This window comes from Macrobrachium nipponense, chromosome 7 (assembly GCF_015104395.2).
Source record: "Macrobrachium nipponense isolate FS-2020 chromosome 7, ASM1510439v2, whole genome shotgun sequence".
NCBI lineage: Eukaryota > Metazoa > Arthropoda > Malacostraca > Decapoda > Palaemonidae > Macrobrachium > Macrobrachium nipponense.
In genome coordinates, this window is record NC_061109.1 from 77,364,291 (window position 1) to 77,372,108 (window position 7,818).

Genomic DNA, 7,818 nt, shown 5'->3' on the forward strand with positions numbered 1-7,818 from the left:
CTTGCATGCAATTTAAGACTTAAAATACAAATGAGGCATTCAACCCTTACTGACTCAAAACTAAATGTTATGGTACTTAGCCCATGGACAAACTCATTAATCAATCATAGCTAATAAGGACTATAAATCTCTTCATTAGGTTTCATCTAATTGAGTAATATTTCAATATGATTTGTCAGGTAATAATAATCAACACTGCGATACAATCAAAGAGCGAAGTTTAGTTTTTGTGTACTATATTACAAGTGTTTGCACACTTCACTTCATTTTTACTTTTTGCAGAATGTACATACACGCATGTTTCATGAAAAAATGGTCAAATAAATAAAACATAAAATTACACCTACCAGAACCTACCCCATTGCTGTTCAAGCCCTACAATTTCAATCTTATCGCAAAAACTCATCCAAGCCAGTCCATAACTTCACTAATTATTCTTTAACATAATGTGGCTTCCCATCTCTTATTATGGTACAATTTATGAGACAACTCTCACCTTCAAAACTATACTCTGGGTGATCAAGCATGGATTGGAAAGTTTTGAGAATTTTTAACTGACAGATTACTGGAACCCAATGTATCCTATAAAATAAATTGTTAAAACTACTCCAAATCCATGCTCTAGCAATTACGTATCCATACTTGTATGTCAGCAATCACAACCACCCAAGATTATAGCTCTAATTTAACATCACTATCACTATACAGTTTATGAAATTAGTACTACAAACAAGGTAAGTTTAAGCTTTGGATTTGATGGGCGTTGGGGGCTTTGTTACCTTCGTGATCATAGCAAAACCTGGAGGTGGAGGATCTGTTGATGTAGGTTTCCCTCCTGGTGCCTGTTCTGCAGGCCCATTCAATTTCTTTCTGTAGTACTTGACCTTCTTTATGTAACCTTGCACTAAACCTCGAATCTTGGTGGGGTTTATTTCACCTGACCTATTGTGACATACCTAAGTGGGGGAGAAAAAAAAAGAGAACGGATTAATCATAAAACGCTTTCACTGAATGAGTCACTTACAGCGCTAATATGGACACACACTTAATTGCTTTCCCATACATTATAAAGCATTTAAAACTCAAAAGAGTAAATACCAATTACAGAACAAAATCACTGAAAATAATTGCTTATATGTTAAATATTTAAAAAACCATAAAAGCTTGATGTTTCCAATCAATGACCTAAAATGTTTCCCCATATAAAGTCCATTATTGAGTATATGCCATTACATTTAAAACACATTCAGTAACTAAGGACACAAGTAGTTGTATAAATAAAGTAAAGTTTATTGAAACTGTATGTATCCTTGATGTGGCAGGTCAGCCTTGTATGATTTTTGGCAAGAAGTCTTGTATCCTTTCTTGAGATGCAAAGGTACCTTGCTGAAAATATAAGATGTGGGTCACCAGGAAATAATTTATAGTTGAGGTGCATTCCTTTATCATTAATACACTGTGTAGTGCTCCAGTTTTAAAAGATGTATAATATGCTCTTGCAAACGATTATATTGTTCCCACTTGAGAAATTGATTTAAGTAAAAGTATTTCATGTTAGTTAAGGTAAGAAATATAATTTTAGTTTTGTAAATAAATAAATATTCCTACAGAGCAGCTTTCAAACTTTTAACTTACCTGTATAGTAAATATTTGCTAGGAGCCCTTAATTACATGGATTGTTTCAGTACAGTTACTTCTTCTTATGTCATCAATCTGAACACTTTTATCATATTCCATTTCGTTAATTTACATGTGGCACACTACTTAGCGCAGTTTAACATACACACAGTTTCAAGTACTAATGACATCTGTCTCCTTTTTGAGGAATGACAATTATGTAACAGCAGTCAATTGACATTTGCTCCAACTTCAAAGGTACATAACCTACCCTCCCTTAACCTAACCCAACCTTACAGCGTTGCATTCTTACCTGACAAGGAGGACTGAACTCCTGGGGTGCATCCCTAACTTGGCCTCAGATGAAGCAACAAATATGGTGAAACTTCATCTAACAAATTATAATTTTGGGGAAGATCCCAATACACAATAACATTACAGCAACAGCATACACAATTATAGGCTCTTTGTAAAACAATGGTGGAAATGTAACTTAATCACACCATGGGTTGAAACTCAATATAAAAGAATCACTATTTTACACCAACAAATTCCATTATTTCCATTTCTGGGAGCTCTCAAGTTTAGTTAACATCCTGCTTTCAATGTAAATTTTTACTTAATTCCATACCCTTGTAAATGTTTGAAAACAAAGCATATATTTATTGAAACAGTTATATCTTAACCTAAGCAATGGGAATACTACAGAAATTTTTTTCAATTAGCTACTACATAGTATATGGCGCAATTTTTTTTACTCCTCTTTGGCATAATCGTATACTGGAATGATAAAAACTTGTTTGCTGTAGTCTGAAATTGGCAGGTCTCCATAAAATTAATATTGTTACCACCTATGAGGTTTACTGATGCTACTATTGCTGCAAAATATTAAAATTATTGATAACTAAAAAAAATATCAAAAGGTACTGAACATTTGCCCTTTCTGAGTACGTACTAATAAGTTTTACTCTCACAAGAAAAAAATTACTTGTAATACCTTCCGAGTTCACATTATCTATTTAGAAATGAAAAAATATATATTCCTGAGTTCACAACTTCTGTTTGGGAATGAAAAAATAACAAATGAACATAATAAACATAGGTGAAAATAATAAAAATAAGTGTAATAATGATGATGAAGTGACTGTTGAGGAACAAACACATTAATCCAGAAAAATAAAACAAAAAGCTGATTCACATAAGTGGAATATTGATGAAGGAAATAAGCTTACATAAACAAACTTCTCTTGGAATATTGATGAAGGAAATAAGATTACATAAACAAGCTTCTCTTATGACATAAGGAAATCTTTTTCAAGTACATCACTACCAAAAGAACAATCTTGAAATTCTTCAGTATGAAATACATGCATTACGTACAAGGAGTTCTAAAAACTGAATATGCATCCACCTACATATCAGCAAAACACACTATATTGGCCCAAAAAAGAAAATAGTTTTAAATTGAAATTCTTTATATTAAACTATGGTAGCTACCAATGAATCATCAAATACTCTTATCAAAATGAGCCACCCAGGTTGTGACCAAATCAAGCATGCAACAAACTTCCATGGTATCATGCAAGATTTCAAATTAACTTAAACAACATAGAAAGCTAAACACTAAAAATTGGCAAACACACCAACAAAAATCCCAGGAGTTAAATAAATTTGTCATTAATATTTCTAGATATCACATTGATATGATAAAAACTTCAAGCAACTCAAATGAAGGCAGAACAAAATTAAAACACTTTAATAAATATTCACTTACCCTAGGTTAAATAAACATCACTACTGTACTAAGACCAATAATCACTACACTGTACTATATACTATTACAAATTATTAACTGTTAGATGAATACTGCTCAACAAAGCTCTACAATAAAACAGATATAGCTGTGGAAGAGCAAACAAATTTCATCCATACACAACATTTAACACAACTTTGAAAAACAGACTAAAATCTATTCATTGTTTCTAAACATACCAACAAAACTAGGTCTTACCTTTTGAACACATTTGCGCATGATGTCCTTATAGTCATCTTTGTCTATTGTTTTCTTATTATAAAATGGTTTAAGGCTCAGTTTGACTTCTTCTACTACCCGTTCTTGCCGCTGAACCTTTTTCAAGAACTGCCGAGAATATATCTTTAATGAGAAAGCAAAATTCATTTGAATTCGCATACCTTAATATATAAACATAAAAAGTCATTTGCAATTTCTGTTTGAATGAAAGTTCGCCCAAGAAAGTGCTCCACAACAAACTCAACCAAATGCATTGTCAGGTATTCCAGTTTGATGAAAAGGAAAACATAACAGAAAAGTCAATACAAAACCATATTAACAGAACATAGGTTGAAAAAACTGAGATAGGCTGCAAGGAGCACCAGGAGCAGAACTAAAAGTGTAATTATCTTTATAATCAATGTACCATTAAAAGCCTTATTCCATTTCTATTAAATTATATACAAGCCAGGTCACTTCAGTAATTCATTTTTATTAAAAAAAAAAAAAAAAATTAGAACCCCCATCAGGATAATAATAAACCACCATTCTCACTTCAAAAAGATTCAAATGTACCCGAGAAACAATGGCAAGAGTAATCATAAATGACAACAAAAAGCAAACCCATCCATTTTTCACTGTTTGATTATCAATATATGGCAGGGGAAAAAAATAACTCAAATACTCGAACCAGAAAAGCAAGAAAGAACAGCATTCAAAATAACGTACAACACACAGTACACACAAGCAAGACGGTCTTTGATACAACCATTATTCTTTTCAAATGACCTTAGGATAAACCATACCAAACAGAATCTATGTATCTCATTTGCTCTCGATGTAAATTGAAATTATGTGCTCCTTGCAAACACAATACCAACAAATATGCAATTAGTCAAATATTGGTTTATAGAACTTAAAAAAAATAATTTGTGGTTCAACAAAGAAGTCGAGGCAAACAAAATTTGGAAAAATTCCATATCCCACAAAATTTTTCAACTAAAATTTTTCTGTAAAATATTTTTGTTGTTGCCAATTAAATTTTGTATAAAAAAGAAAGGTTATTATTCAGAAAAAAAACATGGACTTTTATTGAAGTTGGCAACAGTTTTAGGCTATAATTTTAAAATAACTTTAAGTTAACAAATACTGCATGTTGAATTTTTCACATTTCAAAGGGCCAGACTATCTTCAACAGAAGTTTTGAAATTACTAAGAATAAAAAAAAAAGTGTCCTACTCTGATCCACAATGAGTTAACACACTGAAAAAGCTTCATTACCAAAATGAGTGACCACTACCTGGTATTAACAAAGTTGTTGATAATCTTTATTTTGAATTCATGTATCCCAAGGATGAAGTGATGAATACATAATTTTACATAAAAACAAGCCACGCATTGTTGCTCTAAACCAAAGTATTAGCATTGCACTAACATAACTCTCCACTTGACAATATTTACATGCAACTTTCACTGAACACCACCAACAGTAACAAAAGAACATGACAAAAACAGGCAGCAATCTTCATCACTGTCTACTACATGTGTCCTCATCCCTTGATTTATAATAAAACTAGAATTTGAAAAATTCTTATCTCTCAAGTGCCAGTATTCAGTTTAAGTTAAACATGTAATGCATTACACCGAAAACACTTACCTTTATAATCAATACAACAAAGAAAGCAACTTCCAATGCATCATTACAGAAACCTGAACAAACTAACAATCTATCAGGGAATTCAAATGCACAAACCAGATAAGAATGAAAATCTAGTTGAGCTCCATCCAATACAGGTTTCAGTACATTTCCATGAAGAAAATTTCAGAATAACAATTACTAAAAACATTCAATCACTAGCAAATTCACGAAACAAACAACATGCTAAACAAAGTCTGTTAAGAGTATGAAAATCTATCCCCATGGTAATAAATCGCAACAACCAAAATCAACAAGCTGCAAAATTTACAATATAACCAATAGAAACGATAACTTAAAACTATTTAAAAATGTTTTACACACTATGCTACTTCATCAGATTAAAATACATGATAGGGTTAAAGCATCACTAGCCCTCGTGAGATAAAAGTGAAATTCTTAATCTAACACAGGAAAAGGCAGAGAAAGCTTAATGACAACAAGATGAAGGACTGTTGAAAATTTTCTATAAATTAGCTCTTGATGTACCCACCATTTTCCTAATTCTCAACAATACTCAAAAATATATAATATTATATATGTATATACTATATATATGAAATATTTTGAGTGTTGAGGAGAAAAATGGTGGGTACATCAACAACTTCTTTATTAAAAGTTTTCAAAAGTCAATCATCTTGTAATCATTAAGTCTACTCTGCCTTTTCCTGTGTTAGATTAACAAGTTCATTTATATCTCACGAGGGCTAGTGATGGTTTAACGCTATCATGTATTTTAATCTGGTGAAATAGCTTAAAGTGTAAACCATTTTTGGATAATGTTTCAAGTTATCTTTTCTATTGGTTATAGGTTATATTATATATATATATATACTATATATATATAAATATATATATATATATATATATATATATATATATATATATATATATTATATATACAGTGGTCCCCCCATATTCGCGGGGGATGCGTACCAGACCCCCCCGTGAATAGTTAGAACCCGCGAATGTTTGGAACCCCTATGAAAATGCAAAAAACAGCCTATTTTGTTAGTTAAAACTCAAGAAAAACGCACTAAAAATTTTCATACTTGGTTTTTTTAATAGTTTTATCACAAAAAGTGCTTTTATGATGAAATTCATCAAAAAAAAACAGGAATTTGTGGATATTTATCACAGAAAAATACCGCGAATGCGCGAATTTTCCGCGAATAATGCAGGGAAACGTTCCCCAGAGAAATCCGCGAATGTGTGAGTCCGCGAATCTGGAGAACGCGAATACGGGGGGTCCACTGTATATATACACACATATATATATATACACACACACACACACACATATATATATATATATATATATATATATACACACACACACAGACACACACAGTCTGGTCCCAAATTATGCATGTTCGAATTCTCCGATAAACCCTTTTATGCGGTTGCTAGTTCTCAAAAATAGATATTCTGTATCTGCAAAGACATTCAAATTCTGTGAGTCATGAGCTACAAAACATATCAAATCTATTGTCTTTTCAAGTATTTTAGATGGGGGAGGGGTTTGCTGGTATATATGAGAGAAGGGGTGTGGGGAATGCTTGGAGGAAAAAACTAATATTCTTCCAAAGGGGAATGTGAAAGAAAGATTTCCTGCTCAGCCATTAGCTAAGACTGAAGGCTCTGCCTTGCACATTTGTGACGTCATAGCGCAGTGTGTATGAATGATCATCGCCATACATATTATTCAGATCTGCGAAGTGTATGCTGATCATCCGCATCATGCAGATTTGATAGTTTATTTTTTTCTACTGTTGAAATAGGTTTTGATGAAAATGACTGGTAAAAGTAATTAACAGACAAGCAGATGTATTTGAGAGAGAGGAGAGAGAGAGACCTTACAGACCTTACATCTTGTTCGGGTTGCCCCAGGTCCCTCAGTGTGAGGCACCTCTAATGTCTACCAGAGAGTTGCTAGTACATCTTCTGGTATATTTTGCATCTTCCAATCTTGGATGGTCTGGGATGCAGCTTAGATATTTGTCGAGCTTATTCTTAAACACATCTACGCTCACTCCTGAAATATTCCTCAGATGAGCTGGCAACGCATTGAATAGACGCTGCATTATCGATGCTGGTGTGTAGTGGATTAATGTCCTGTGTGCTTTCCTTATTTTTCCTGGTATAGTTTTGGGCACTATTAATCTACCTCTGCTTGCTCTTTCTGATGTTTTTAGCTCCATGATGTTTTTGGCTATTCCTTCTATCTGTTTCCATGCCTGAATAATCATGTAGCATTCTCTTCTCCTTTCTAGACTATATAATTTTAAGGATTGTAGTCTTTCCCAGTAGTCTAGGTCCTTAACTTCTTCTATTCTAGCTGTAAAGGACCTTTGTACACTCTCTATTTGTGCAATATCCTTTTGATAGTGTGGGTACCATATCATATTGCAATATTCAAGTGGCACTACGAACATATGTTTTATAAAGCATAATCATGTGTTCAGCTTTTCTTGTTTGAAGTGCCGTAACAACA

General features: G+C 32.7%; 1 pseudogene; it reads right to left on the minus strand.

The window, feature by feature from the left end:
• LOC135217215 (serine/arginine repetitive matrix protein 2-like) overlaps window positions 1–7,818 on the minus strand; it is a 199,472-nt pseudogene that overhangs the window by 528 nt on the left and 191,126 nt on the right.